We start from the raw sequence: 15,702 nt of genomic DNA on the forward strand, positions 1-15,702 counted from the left end.
TCCCTTACCATGTCCAACATTGGATCGAATAGGGTCATACGGGCTGGCACAACAACAAGAGCGCTTACACGCAAAAGTGTCTATTGAAAGATTTGGGATGGGTCGTGGAACCCAAAAGAGGCAATTTGGCAACTTTCATGGAAATTTCAAGGTCCTCAAAGGATTAAATACTTCATTTGGCTTGTCTTTCAACAATGACTTATTACTAATGTGGAAAAACTGAAAAGGCACTTGAGTCATGATAGTTTTCGTGGGTTTTGTTGTCACGAATTTGAAGATGTGCTACACATTTTAAGGATTGTCCGGCGGCTAGAGATATCCGGGAACACATAATTCCAACAGATAAACTATATTTTTTTTATTCAGGTGAACTTCTGGAGTGGATAGAGGCAAATTTATGGAATTCTCAACAGTTATATTTGGGAGATGTTGATTGGCGGTTCCTCTTTGGACTCATTACGTGGCGTATTTGGAAAAATTTTAACCTTCTCATGTTCTAGGGTATTCCATGCAGTGCAAGCAAAATTATTAAAGTTTCCTACAGTTGGGCCAAACAGTGTCTCATGTAGTAATAAGGTAACAAAGGTTGATTTGCAACCTAAAATTTCACCATCTTCACTTTGCGAGAATTGGATCTACTTAAAGATAGATGGTGTGGCCAAAGTGCATATAGGATTTGCTATAGCTGGACGAGTATTGCAGGATCGGAGTGAAAGGTGGATCATTGATTGTAACAAGTATTTAATAATTTGTTCTGCTACTGAGGTTGAGTTATGGAGCATCAAAGATGGAGGTATGATAGTGTTCTAATTCAGACAAATAGCATGAAGGCAATCAATTCAATTCAAGACCAGGCTCCTAATGGTTCAGATTCAACATTGGCTCATTTGGCATATTCCTAGGGAAGATAATAAGGAAGCTAATAGAATCGCTAAATTAGAACAAGAAAGGAGAGAAGGAGTACAAGTATTTGAGGCTTCCCCTTTGGGAAGTTAATTTTATGTTAATGTAGTTTTTTTGGTTTTTTATCTTTTCACAAAAAAAAAAGATATAATGTAAAAATAAATAAAACTATCATTACTTCTTTAATTGTAGCTAATGTAGTATTTCAACTTCAATTTGCCATTGATTAGTGTTTAAGTTAAAAGCACATTTCAAGATTTCATGTCTTAGTGTCACAGATCATTCGTTCCTTTGGCCTAAATAGTACAATGTCGTACTACACTATGACTATTTTTAATCATGATCAACCTTTCTTATGTTCTTTTTTGTCAACTATTTTAGTTTCTATTGATGCCTTGTCATAAAGGTCTCTCACTTGGTTTGACTTTACAAAACTGTTCACATCCAATTGTTTAACTTAAGGAAAAATACTCATTCTCGTCACACGTTTGGCACATATACTCGCAAAAGGTCTCAAACAACATCTCCATCAATGATCTTGTGCACTAATCATCATGATCCACGATGCAAGCTACTAGGCTTAAGGCTTGGTGGAACCCAACACCAAGTCCACGTTCACTCGGCGCTTCTCATGTATTGGAACCCAACAACACTATTCGATTGTTGGTCACTTGCAAACTAAGGGCCACTCCGACACCCAACATCATGCACTCAATGCAAGACTCATCCTAGGGAATTGTCCCAAATTTAAGGCACGAGAGACTCAATCGTTATCTCTACATTCCCACAAGACTAGTAGTTGATCCACCTACTAGTTAACCCGATTCATTATCTCGTCTCGATGGCAGTCCTACAAAATATTGTCTCATGATCCTAAAGGTAGTCCAATGAACTTTGGGGGGAGAACCACATGAGCCTTAGAGAAAATCTAAGGTCTGACCCCAACTTTCCAGCCGTAGCATGATACGAAGCCCATTGGCCTCGAACTGTCATCGAGTTTCCTCTCGAAGAGACATCGAACATACACTTGCCCAATGGCCACACACCATAATGATGAAGAGTCGAATGAGTATTATATTTCTAATAAGCCCATAACATAAATAAGTTAGTGTTATAATTACACGAACACTCTTGATGAGATCTACTTATGTGAGTGAAATGTGACCGCTTTTAGAAACTCAATGACTTGGCTTTAACAACACTAATGAAAAGAAGTTACCGACACAACCATAATAGTATCCTGATACTTTGCATTGACTAGTATTTAAATCATTGTATGAAATGTGTTCAAGTAATAAATAAAATAATTGGCTTAAGCCATAGTCTACCATGCAATTTTGATTATTTCAATAAGTGAAACTCTATAGTAAGACAATTTCATTTATACAAGTGATTCAAATTATCAAAATCTAAAATATTTTAAAAATGGAGAAAAATTGTTTCAAAATTTCCAAAATAGGCTAAATTAACTAAATATGTCATTTTGTTATTTGGCCTTTTAGGTCGTTTTTTTTAATTTAGGGAAATAGGCCATTTTTGGATAGTGAAAGGGAAAACACGTCACGGTAGGTGCGCTTTCCCTTTCTCTCTCCCAGGGTTAAGTTTTTTAAATTTTGTTAGGTTTAGGGGTAAAACTGTAAAAGTTCATAGGTAGATTTGAGGGGTCATGGATGTGATAACGCGCCTCATAACACATACTTTTCAGATGTCATGGTGAGATAGGACGATTTCCTCAGAAACTCATCCTAGGGAAGTCATGTTTTGGGGTGACAATGCTTGATATGATCACAGGTCGAAGTCTAGGTTGAGGTCCCAATCGGCAGCTATGATGCAGTCATGGGTTCAAGTATAACTAGGGGTCACTTAACAGTTGTAATGCAGTCACAAGTTCAAGCTTGTTGGATACCTACAAATGATGCCTTATATATACGATACATGAGATTGATGCCATAATCATAGGGAAAATAGAGGGATCTTCGATGTAATCAACGTAATTATTTTCTCTATTTCCAAGCAGTCGGTATCTTTAATCTTTCATTCTTATCCGAAGGTTTGCACTGAGGTGGATACAAAAGGGCTCTCAAGCGCCGAGCAGATGTTCCCGCATAGTAGTGGTCAAACTCAGATCAACGCGGCAGTAGTTGTAGTTATTAATTAGTTGTTTAATAATTGCAATCATTGTCTCCCTAAAAGGAGCATTGCCTTTGCCGCACTGCAACAGTCGCTCCCTGCCTAAAAGTCTTCTTGTGTCCACGGCAGTGCCAGTCTTCGAATAAGAAGGAAGATTAAAGGTGCTTGCTGCCTAGAAATGTAGAAAAATATTACGTCTATTATAGCGGGAAACCCCATAATTTTTCCAAATGAGTATGCCCTCAAACTTTTGTATTGTATTTATAAGGCAACATTTCTGGGCATCTGAAAAGTTTGAGCTCGTGGCCACGTAACGGTCGTGAACTGGCTTTCCTGTTATACCCCGATCAATGACCGCATAATGGTTGTTGATTGAGACCTCTATGTAGACTTTCATCTATGACCGTACAAAGCAAAATCACCTCAGAACTCGACTTCCCTAAGATAGGCTTCGAAGGTAATGTTTCTATCTCAACATGATATATGAAATGTGTACGTCTCTCATATTGATATCGTATCATCGATGACTCAATAATATCTTGAACGATCCTAATTTTATTAGTGACCAAAATTTTTAACACCGAGAAATGTTGTATAGTGGAGGGATGGAGAGGCTGAGAAATGTTGAAATATGGAGATGGAGACCCCTTTTATATACACGGGGTAGGGTGGGATTACAAAGTAGAAAATTTTCATGGTCGAAAATGTGCCGCAAGACTAGTTTCTTCAACAAATATATTCAAATCGTGATTGAAATCTGTTGAAAATTCGCTAGGTCAGGTACTTTTATTTTTTAGACAAGAAAAATGTTGGAGAAGGCTAGTCCAGCTAGACGAGCTTCCTTGCCGACATGGCAAGAAAGCACACCTAGCTAGATGAGCCTTCTCTAACATTTTCTTATCTAAAAAATAAAAGTACCTAAACCCAAATTTTTCAACAAATTGGAAGCACGTTATGCACAGAATACCTTGAAAAGTACATTTCTGATGAAATTATATGACTTCTGAAACGTGTTTTCGAGTAATACTTTGCGTTTCATTATCATTGTTCGACACAAGCACATATTTAGAAACAGATTTATCAGCACACATTCCCTCTATCCTTGTTCTATTTTCCTATTAAAGTAACAAAAATTTCATAACTTAGGTACGCATCAAAATCATATCAAACATTAAACAGTCGAGTTGCGAGAGTCATGTGTATTTATTTGGACGGTCATCAACTAATTTTTTTTGCTTATGCTCATTCAATTTGTAACCGATAATGAAATGAGTAAACGAGTGAAATTTATTATTTACTACGACGGTCAAATTTGTAATAAAGAAGTCGGGGTGGTATTTGCAGGAGCTCAGTCTGTGGAATTGGAATTCAATCGTTTTATCCAATTGCGTGAGAAAGAATTTTAAGGTTGCAATGTAGATATCTTGCTTTTGTTAACCCTGAGAAAGAATTAGGAGGAAAGTCGAGGGTTCAACCTAAGAAAGAATTTTAAGGTTGCAATGTAGGTATCTTGCTTTTGTTAACCCTTATAGTTATGAGCTATTTGACGTGAAAGGCAAGCTTGAGTCGATTATATTATCGCACCACTCAAGCGAAAATGCTATAATGGAGTTATATGTCGAGTTTGCGAAGGATGATGGGTCTGGTCGATCTTTGGCCATTGTTGCGGCTAATGTTGGAACCGTAGCTAAAGCAGAAAGTCCAACCACACGGTTGTGCGGTAGGTTTACTAGCTTGTTACAAAAGCTCCTACTAAGATATCCTTGAAACATCTATGGGTAGACATTCATTGATTTCAGGAACGGATTTAAACTTTAGTGGCTCCTACCATTTAGGGTATGAGCATAACCTGAATCTCGACACTCGGGCTCGACATTTAATTAGAGTATTCAATTTCAACTTTAGTGGATCATTTTCTTGGGGTGAATGCAACTATATCGAGGGCATCAACATATATCGGCCACCAATCTGGTGCAAATTTTAGCGGGCACATGGGTTATAGAAGAGATGATGACTTACGCCTTTCGGTCGGGCCAGTGAGGGTACGTTATAGGTTTTGTAACTAATTTGGAAACACACCTAGCGTACTTCAATGATCATCTGTCCCAGAGAAAAGAGTATTCCATTGATTATTTTGGACCATCGACCAATGTAGAGAAGCTTTCTGGCGTCTCAAGCCTTTGGTGCAAATTGACAGCACCTGGCTGTATGGGAGGTATCAACATCAGTTGTTGATTGTCGCTACCCATGATGGTAATTGGAGGATTTTGTTAGTTGTGTTTGCAATAACTCCCAGAGAAAAGATAGATGATTGGGATTTCTTCATGAGTTGATTGCGCCGATGAGTTTACCTACAGCCCAACATGTGTCATATCAAACATGGGAACTAAAATTTTTTCCGCTATTGTGCGACAAGGTAGCCTTTGGGATCACACCCATCATAGGTATTGCATACAACATGTTGGATCCAACTATCACTCAAAATGGCCTCCGAAATGTGAGCGAGATCAAGTTATTGGCATAGGTATGTAGTTGTCACTATTTGCATAGTCATGTTATATCATATTTCGTTCATTCTTTACATTCATAAGTTTACCTTTCTCGAAGGATACGATCTAGTCCAACATCGTTTCCATGAAATGTTGGACAACTTGTACACCACCAACAACTACAGTGTAGTGTACCTAGCCAACATACCATTGGAATAGTGGACACAACCGTACGATAGGGGTCTACGATACAGGCACATGATGTCAAACTTAGTCGAGTGCATAGATTTCATATTGAAGGGGACGCATCATTCGCCGATAACCTCAGTTGTCAAAGAAACATACTTTCACCTGGCTGCCTTATTTCAAAAGCGAATGACGATGTATGTTGGATATATAGTGAGCGATCATATTTTGTACGAGGATGTCATGAAAGAAATTAGACAAAATACAGAGAGAGTGAACAATATGTACGTAGTGTGCCACTTGCGTCGGAACCTGATTATCAAGTCATAGAGCACACTAGGCTCAACCAAGACATGTTAGGGGCATTATATCGTGTTGACCTAACATGAGGGACTTGCGATTTTTGGAGGTTCCAAGCACTTCAATTCCTATGCACATATATAATTGTCGCATGTGGGAAACTACGAATTGAGTACACGTCTTACATCAACAATGTGTACAGACTAGAACGCACACACAATGTATAGAGTCTTGAATTCCCACCCGTCCCAGATGAAAGTATGTAGCTGCCAGTGTCCAGTGCATCATACGAGTTGGCACTGAACATAAACCTGCATCGTATCCTAAAAAGTCACCCGAATACGCACCAATATGGATTTTCGGGAGAGGGAGTCAACAAATGTTATATGGGTACTATAGAAACTCAAGGCATACGAAGGTAACATTTATGTACTGAGGGGTATGTTGGGGTCGCAGCGTTGCTAGCATTCTTTTTTTTTCGAGGATATAAAATTGACTACAATGCTTCCATTATTTTGGTGTCACAAATTTGTTCTTTCTTATTAACTTACGTATAACTTACGTTAAAATGTAACAAAGACAAATATGAGTTACAACCAAAATTTATCGTTTCTTTATTGATGTTATCTATATTTACATTGAAATAGATAAATAAAAAATACATCATCAGCGTCGTCGAGCCAAATGTGTACCACAAGGCAGTGGTATACGGGTGCGAGTAGGATTTATGTGCAGAACTAGTGCTACCAGCTCATCCACTTGATCATCACCATCGTCTTCATCTTCTTCGTCTTCACCTCCACTCTTGTGCCCATCTTTGTCTCCACCATTTTCTTCATCTTCGTCTCCATCTCCTTCCTTAATGCTCGAGCGTAGTGTCATCCTAACCTCTCATTGTCTGTCCTCTACTCCACCAAAAGATGGTTGCGTCGATGACTAACCTCGATAAAATAATGATACGCTAGGTGTTTGTGACACTATCGAGTGTAAGTGTATGGTGTCACAGAACTTGGATACTAGAACGACGGAAATGTAAAAGTGTACACAATCGCAACAAGTAATAAAGTGATAAGTAAATGTCGAGTTATCGTACCCAGTGGGGTTGTGAAAAGAATTATTTATGAATGCTATTTAAAACACTTTGGTGAAGAAAAATATTTTGTTTGAAGAGGGTGATTAAAAACTAAGATTTTAAACTAAGTAAACTAAATAAATAAATCTCAAATGCACGATTTGAAAATACAATTTTAATCAAGATGACATAATTGTGTTAGATTAACTACATTTCTTAACTCAGAATTATTAAACTCATGTTTATATTGTTACGAATAAGTTCATGGCAACTTGGTAATTTGCTAATTTATGAACATACTCACCTACCAAAATCCATTCATCTCTTGACTATATCCCTATGTCAATTCAACCAATTAAACAAATCTTAATAGGCAAATATGTTATTGCACATACATACTTCTTAAATCGAAATAATCTCTTGTACATATCCTTATCTCAATTCAAACAATTAACTCGATTTAATAAGCACATAAAAGACTATATGAGGTAACAAAGTATCCTTACCTTGAAAAATTTTAATTACAATAATCTTGCAAGTTATGCAACGCAAGTGTATCGTCAGATACTGTTGCTAATTTAACCCTCAGCTACCTTAGATGATTAAACATGCACTGATTAAGTATTGTGTCCATTAATTACAATTTCAACTTGTTTAAATAATTAATTCATTAGTTACCTAACAATTGTAATGTAAGAATAACATAGTCGTGATTTTACTTAATCAAGCATCTTATCGAGGCCTATAACAATATAAACACAATTTTAATAATTTTAACAGATGAAATGCAATCAACATAACAAGAATTAAATTTAAGCTAAATTGATTAAATTAAGCATTCCAACAACATAAATATTCATAGATATGTTCAGCATTACAACAACAAAAATTAAAGAGATAGGGAACAAGAATCAAATCCGGTGTTTTTCCGTGGCTTAACTAGTTGCTCTGTTCTTCCATCTTCGTTGTCCTCGTCGACCAAGGCTGCTATGAACACTTAATTGCTGCTCCAAATAGCTTATGAATGCCCCTTTCCCAAGATGAGAAATCGGCAAAAGAGCAAGGGAATTTTGGAATGGAAAGAAGAGAGAAAGTGGAGAGAATAAAGGAAAGATGTGAATGCTTGAGGTGTGTTTTTCAAATGACCAGCCTAAGGGGGTTTTTATAGCTGAGGAGGGCTACTAAAAATAGCTAAAATTATCAGTCAAATAGCCCTCCCTTGGCCGGCCACACATGTGGCAAGGTTGATAGTTTCAACTTTGCTAATTTAGGCTTGGGGCAAATCTATAAAGCCACCAATTGTGGAGGGGTTTGAATGCAACTTAAAAAAGTGTTCAAGGGCCTCTTTGCAAGATTAAATAATCAGCTAATAAGCTGATTTGGGTCAGCTCTTGGGACCCTTTTTTGGGCTGTCCATTTCTTGGTCGGTTCGGTTCACACGGTTTAGTTCAACTGGACCACTTTTTCATAATTAATTAATAATAATTTATTAACCCAAGTTAAATTGGATATAAATTAAAATTAATTATATTATGAATTAATAAATATAATTTTGGACCATCTTAGGCTAAAATTTAGTTCACCTTGATACTTCAAATTGCTTCTCGGTTTTGTGCTTCTATCAATGTTTGCTGAGTCATTTTTCGCCCTTTGTGCAAATCTATCGAAAATAACCAAAATTCATCAAAATTAATTATAAAATTAACTAAAATTGAACATGTTCATATTTTATGTGCACTTTAATTATCTTGTAAAAATTAATTATTTTTTCAACAAGAATTTTATCGAAACTGTATGATTTTAAGTTAAAAAGGGAATGTAAAAATGTGTAAATTTTCGTGTTTCCACACCCCCAATCTTAATTCATTGCTCGTCTCGAGTAATGCACAAATTAAAAAGAATTACTCAGAAAACACCTTTGAAAAATTCCTTCAGAATAACATCCTTCCCAGAATTATGAATTTAATATACTTATGCTCAAAAACAAGAAATTTGATAGTTATGCTACTTAAGTATACATATCGTTTAAATTAATCTCAACAACTATTATGATAGAAAAATTAGACTAAAAGCTCCCTTAACAAGACATGTTAACCCTTACCAATTTGATTTTATTTCCTTATTCAAGATTAAGTTGCAATCATTAAGTTTAACTTATGCCTTCATATGTTGACATAGTAATTTTTCTCCACTAATGTAGGTAGCATAGAAAACTTGAATCAATAGGTCTTTAAAAAGGTTGTAACGTAGCTAGGCTAGAGGTAGGTAAAAGACAGATAAATTTAGGCTTTTAAACCTTAGACTCAGCTTCAATCGGACCTTTGGAATAATTTCCCTCAATACACCAACTTACTTTGCTTTCACTTGCTCCTTTGTACATCTATTTTCTTTCAAGTACATGTGCTCTTTTTTTTTTTGAGCATTTTACTGTATGTACTACAATTTTTAGAGCATTTGATACTTCTTTCAACTCCCCCAAACTTATTTTCAAAGAATATTCTAAATAGTATTGAGTCTAGTGTTTGGGACAATTTAAAGATAATTAAAAGAGAAGTGATGGCTAAATATTGCAAGGGTTCAAATAAAATTAGGCCATATAGTCTCAAAGTTGGGTTTCAAAGGATAAAATTTCATCAAGGTTGGCTTGAAAGGCTTAAACGGTCCAAACAAGAGTTGCCTAAATCATTTTCAACATTCCATGCTTCCTAGGATTTCGCCTCAAGAAACTACTAAGTCAATTCTAGAGACTTAAACTTTCATGCATGCCTACCTTTCTTAAGGAACTAAAAATTTTATGGAACGATTTGCATGCTTTATTAAAAATACATGTATATCATTATTCAGCTAACATAACAATTTTATTGAAATAATAGAACTTTATTTATACCGAAGTTTAGCATACTTAACAAAATTTCAAATTTTTGAACAAAATATATCCTAATCATAATTAAAAGAACTATTTATTCTGAGTGGAAATAATTTCAATTTTTCGGTCCCCCTACTTAAAATGAACAATGCCCTTATTGTTTAAAGTGAATAGATACTATACACTAGGTAGGATTCTAGAAAAGAGGAGGTGAGTCAATTTGACTGTTTAAGTACCAAGCTCTTTTTAAATCCAATCCTAGACATGTATATATCTATTGTCATACTTTATACTTCGTGACTTGTTCAATTTTATTAATGATTTCATCTCTTGTTTTATTATGCAAAAATTCCTAATTAACTTTATCCTAAAATAACCTAAGAACATAAATAAAATAAAGTCGAAATCCCCCTTTTATTTATTTGCAGATCCTTCCGAATTTGACTCATCTTTTGCTCCATCATTATTGTCTTTGCATGAATCGCTTTGCTCCTTTTTGATAATGGGCTCTATGGTTCAAATATGTAATCTGGAAACTCAGACACAAAAATAAATGGGTCATTGTAAATTTTTGTAAGAGCACTTCTCATCGAGTCATCCCTTATTTTAAGTATTTCCAGTAAGCTTGTTGCTGCAACTACATATGTTGCATTATGTCCATTAACTTTGACAGCTCATCTCAAAGATCTAGGCTAGGCAGTTAAGCTCTGAACATTGAAGTCTCGATATCAGGTTCAGCTTCTGGTTCCATTGGTTCCACCTTATCAGGGACTTTAGCCGATTGCACTGGCTCGATCTCTGTGGGATATTCTTCTTCTTCTTTTTCGGGATCCTCACTTTCTTCAACTCGTTTCTATAAAATTGAGTCTCTAGCTATTCGATAGAGGTCCCAATCTCTGATTGTGCCCTGGCAATAGCCTGTCCTCTTTACGTTTGCAAGAATTTTAGCTTTCAAGCATAAAATTGTTATCGTAAAGGGAAAGTAAGCTGGGCCAGAACGTGAACGTCTAATGGCACAATTCTGCATTTCCCTCAAGATTATTTTTCCCACATCATTGGTCTTCCCAATTAAAATCGAGTATAATAAGACCATTCGCTCTAATGAGATTGTAGTCTCATGTGAGTTAGGCATAAGGATGAATCGGATGAAGTAGAACCATACCTTTGCGAGTGGTGTCAAATATTCTCTTTGACAAGTGTGAATTCCTTGCTGTGACACAGTCCACTTAGAACCTAGAACTGTAAGTTCCTCGAGAATTTCTTGCAAATTTTTCAAGCTCTATATTGCTTATCAAGGAAGAATATTCGTCGTTTTCGAAATCAGGCAATTCAAAGAACTCATTAATAGCGTTTGAAGTTATTGGTACCTTGATTCCGCAAACTGGAACTTCTGTCAACTCGCTTGAGGTTAAATTCGCATAGAATTCGCGCACTAACTCCTCATCCACACTAGGCTTCTTCTCTCAAAACAACTCTCAATTGAGTGTTTCAGCAACCTGACGAATACGCACTATAAAACCAATATAGTTTCTTTCTTTGAATGTGAAACCTTTCTCTGGATGCATCTGTTGATTCTTGAAGATCTTTCGTATCTTGGTTTGGCTTCTTCACAGTGGAACTTGTTTTTTGATTCGTCAATTTGGGCAAATGCATGAGTTGTCTTGTCAGGCATGATTAACCTAATCATAAGATAGTAACAATTATTTTCTCAAAAATTTAATTAATATAAAATATTAATAATTCAATAAAATTAAAAATTAGATAATAAAATTAAAATTTAGGAGAAAAATTGGTCTTACTGTATTTTTTGTAAAAATTAAGAGCTCTTAAGAAAAATAATTTTGAATCAAAAGATGGCAAATTAAAATAGGTTGAGGGGTTTTTGCCTAAGAATGGGTGAAAGGGTGGTGTGCCGCTTGGGTATGCGAGGCAGCAGCGCGCAGTAGGGGATAGATGTGAGCAGCGTGCGGATCGTTGAGCTAGCCTGGTGTGTGTGCGCATGAGGTGCTGTTGATCGATCAACTGGGCAATGCTGTGGTTAGGGAATTGTTAGGAGGTTCCGACACTTAAGGGTTTTGGTGTTTTTGGAGGGAATGGTGTATGAGTGAAAAAAAAAGAATAGATGGGTGGAATTTATAGTGAAAGGAGGAGCTAGAGTAGAATTCTTAAAAATTCTAAGTTCTAATTCTACTCAAAGTAAATAACAATTAATAAGTAATATAATGCATATTAAATTATTATTTGCTATTAATTTATTAAGATAAAAATTTATCGAATAAAATATGATGAAATTAAAACTAATCCTAACTCTAAATAAAGCTGATAATAATTAATATATATTATAATGGATATAATTATATATTAATAATTATCATCTTTTCTTTTTTTATTGAACTAAAAACATTTATTTTAGATGCTTTTTGAAAATATTTACAAAAAGATAGCATCTAACTTTTAATATTTACTAAAAAGAGAAACCAAATTTTTTAAAATAATTCATTTAAGTTCCTAAACTTAATGAAAATTCAAAATTGAGTTGCAACATAAAACTTGGATCAAAATTGACCCTTTTATTTGAAAAACTAAAAATTTATTTTGTCATTTAGGGAATAATTTCTTGGGAAATTATGTTAAAATCAATTCTCAGGAAAGATTGGAGAGATCACAAGCAATCCCGCTTAAGTTCCAATCTCCTAGACAGAATTTATTTAAACATAGTAATCCCGAAAATATACCCTAAATCATTTATTCAAACAAAAGAACAAGAAAAATTAAATATCTGATAAAATGAACGAGATATGATTTTGTTCAATTTTATCTTCCCAGTAATGTTTCAAGCGTTGATCATTAACTCGAAAATTACCTCTCTTACCTTGAAGTTCAACAACTCCGTATGGATAGACTCGATGAATCATAAATGGACTGGACCAACGTGATTTTAACTTACTTGGAAATAACCTTAATCTGGAATTGAATAACAAGACTTGTTGACCTACTTCATATTCTCGAACTCGAATGTGCTTGTCATGCCATTGCTTGAGTCTCTCCTTAAGTAATTTGGCATTCTCGTATGAAGACATTCAGACTTCTTCTAACTCATTAAGTTGAAGCACCCGCTTCTCTTTGGCACTTTAAGATCCAAGTTGAGTCGTTGGAGAGCCCAGTAAGCTTTGTGTTCTAATTCTAAGGGTACATGGCAGGCTTTCCCAAAGACTAACCTATAGGGTGACATCCCTAAAGGTGTCTTGTATGCTGTCCTGTAAACCCATAAAGCATCATCTAGTCTTTTGGACCAATCTCGTCGGTTCGGGAAAACTACCTTCTCAAGTATGCATTTGATCTCTTTGTTTGCCAGTTTAGCTTGCCCATTCATCTGCAGATGGTAAGCTGTAGTGACCTTGTGTTTCACTCCATGTTTATCTAATAACCATTTCAACCACTTGTTCATAAAATGGGACCCGTCATCCCTGATGATGGCTCTTAGGGTTCCAAACCTTGTGAACACATGTTTCTGCAAAAACTTCATTACAACCTTAGCATCGTTTATCGGATATGCCTCTGCCTCAACCCACTTAGACACATAGTCTACTGCTGCTAATATGTACTTGTGACCAAAAGACGGAGGGAAAGGACCGAGAAACTCAATACCCCAAACATCGAATAATTCTACCTCAATGATGTTTGTTCGAGGCATCTCATTTCTGTTGGTGACATTTCCAACCTTTTGACATCGATCACAACTCTTTACGTAAGCATATGCATCTTTGAATAGTGTTGGCCAAAAGAATCCAGCTTGCAATACCTTGGCTGCAGTACGTGTACCTCCGAAGTGTCCCCCACTCAGAGCAATGTGACAATGGTATAAAATCTTATGTACTTCATCTTCTACCACGCATCTCCTAATCATTTGATTTGTACACTTTTTAAACAAATACGGTTCTTCCCAGAAATAGTACTTCGCATCGTGAAGAAACTTTTTCTTTTGATGATACGTCTTATCAATCGGCATCAAACCACAAGCTAAAAAGTTAGCAATACCAGCAAACCAAGAGGTATTATGGACATGATTTACCTTCAGTATGTGTTCATCTGGAAACGTTTCTCGAATTAGTGTAAGAGGAGAGTTTCCTTCTTACGGCTCCAATCTAGACAAATGGTCTGCTACTTGGTTTTCCACTCCCTTTTGATCATGAATTTCTAGATCGAACTTTTGAAGTAGAAGTACCCATCGGATCAGTCTCGACTTAGCGTCTTTCTTGGCAAGTAAATACTTAATTGTCGAGTGGTCCATATAAACAGTCAATTTAGTACCTACAAGATAAGATCGAAACTTGTCAAAAGCAAACACACTAGCAAGTAACGCTTCTTCTATTACCGTGTAATTCAGTTGAGCTCTTGTCAGAGTCCGACTCGCATAGTAGATGAGATGAAAGCCTTTGTTCCTTCGCTGACCCATGACAGCTCCGATCGCAAAGTCACTTGCATCACACATCAATTCAAATGGCAAATCTCAGTCTGGTGTGACTATTAAGGGTGCCGAGACTAACTAACTCTTCAAACTGTTGAAAGTTGTAACACCCCCTTACCCAAGATCGTTGCCGGAGTCTAGCATGAAGCGTTATCTGACTTAACTTCCTAGTTCGGGGCATAAAAATTTGCTTTTAAAGTTAATTCACTCACATTCAATCAATATGTCCCTAAAAAGGACCCTCAAGACCCTAAAACATACAATGGAAACGGTTCGGGTCCAAACCGAGAACATTAAAAATTTTCTGAATACTTAAACAAGTCAAAATAATTTATTTCACTATTCACAATAGAACTGTCCACCCACTTAACAGTCACTAATTTAATTATAACTCAAGTTACAAAACTTGAAATCTAGATTTGTAAATTTTCTCTAAAACTAGACTCATATATCTTCTTACCATAAAATTTTCAGAATTTTTGGTATAGCCAATTAGTACAGTTTATTCTTTTAAAATCTCTCCTATTTCACTGTTTGATAGTTCCAACCCCTCTCTACTAAAAATCAATTATCTCACTGTACAGACTTTATATGATGCTTTTGCTTGTTTTTATTGAAAATAGGCTCACTAAGGAATCTAGATATATAAATTATATAACTCACAATTCTTTCTATACAACTTTTAATGATTTTGTAAAGTCAGAACAGGGGACTTCAAAAACCATTCTGACCCTGTCTCACTAAAATTCAAATATTACAAAATATAAAATTCCTTTGCCTACACCATTTCTTTCATGTGAAAATAAACTTGGTAAGCTTTAATTTTATATCTTATTCACTCTTTAATTCCATTTCTACTATTCTTGGTGATTTTTCAAAATCATGTCAATGCTACTGTCCAAAAACAGCTCCATTGCAATTTTTTACTCTTTTATAATTTTTTTGTATTCACTATCATTTAGGCATACATAACACTAAAAAATATTCTTAAATAGTCATTTCAATAGCTATTCATTAGCCATATCATAAGAACACACACAAAATGACTAAGTCCCTATACATGCCATAACTTAAAACGTTTCGAATCACAAAATATCGAGATGGTCTGTTGATAGTGTAAAATGAACTCCGACATCTTTACGATCCCTGAATTGGCTTGGTTATACTATAATAAAGAAGGAAAATAAAAAGGGTAAGCATAAAGCTTAGTAAGTTTACAAACAAATAAATAACAACATTTATCATAAATAATTATACTCATAAATTATTATCAAGTATAATGGTCTTT

Source organism: Gossypium hirsutum, chromosome D07, assembly GCF_007990345.1.
Source record: "Gossypium hirsutum isolate 1008001.06 chromosome D07, Gossypium_hirsutum_v2.1, whole genome shotgun sequence".
Lineage (NCBI taxonomy): Eukaryota > Viridiplantae > Streptophyta > Magnoliopsida > Malvales > Malvaceae > Gossypium > Gossypium hirsutum.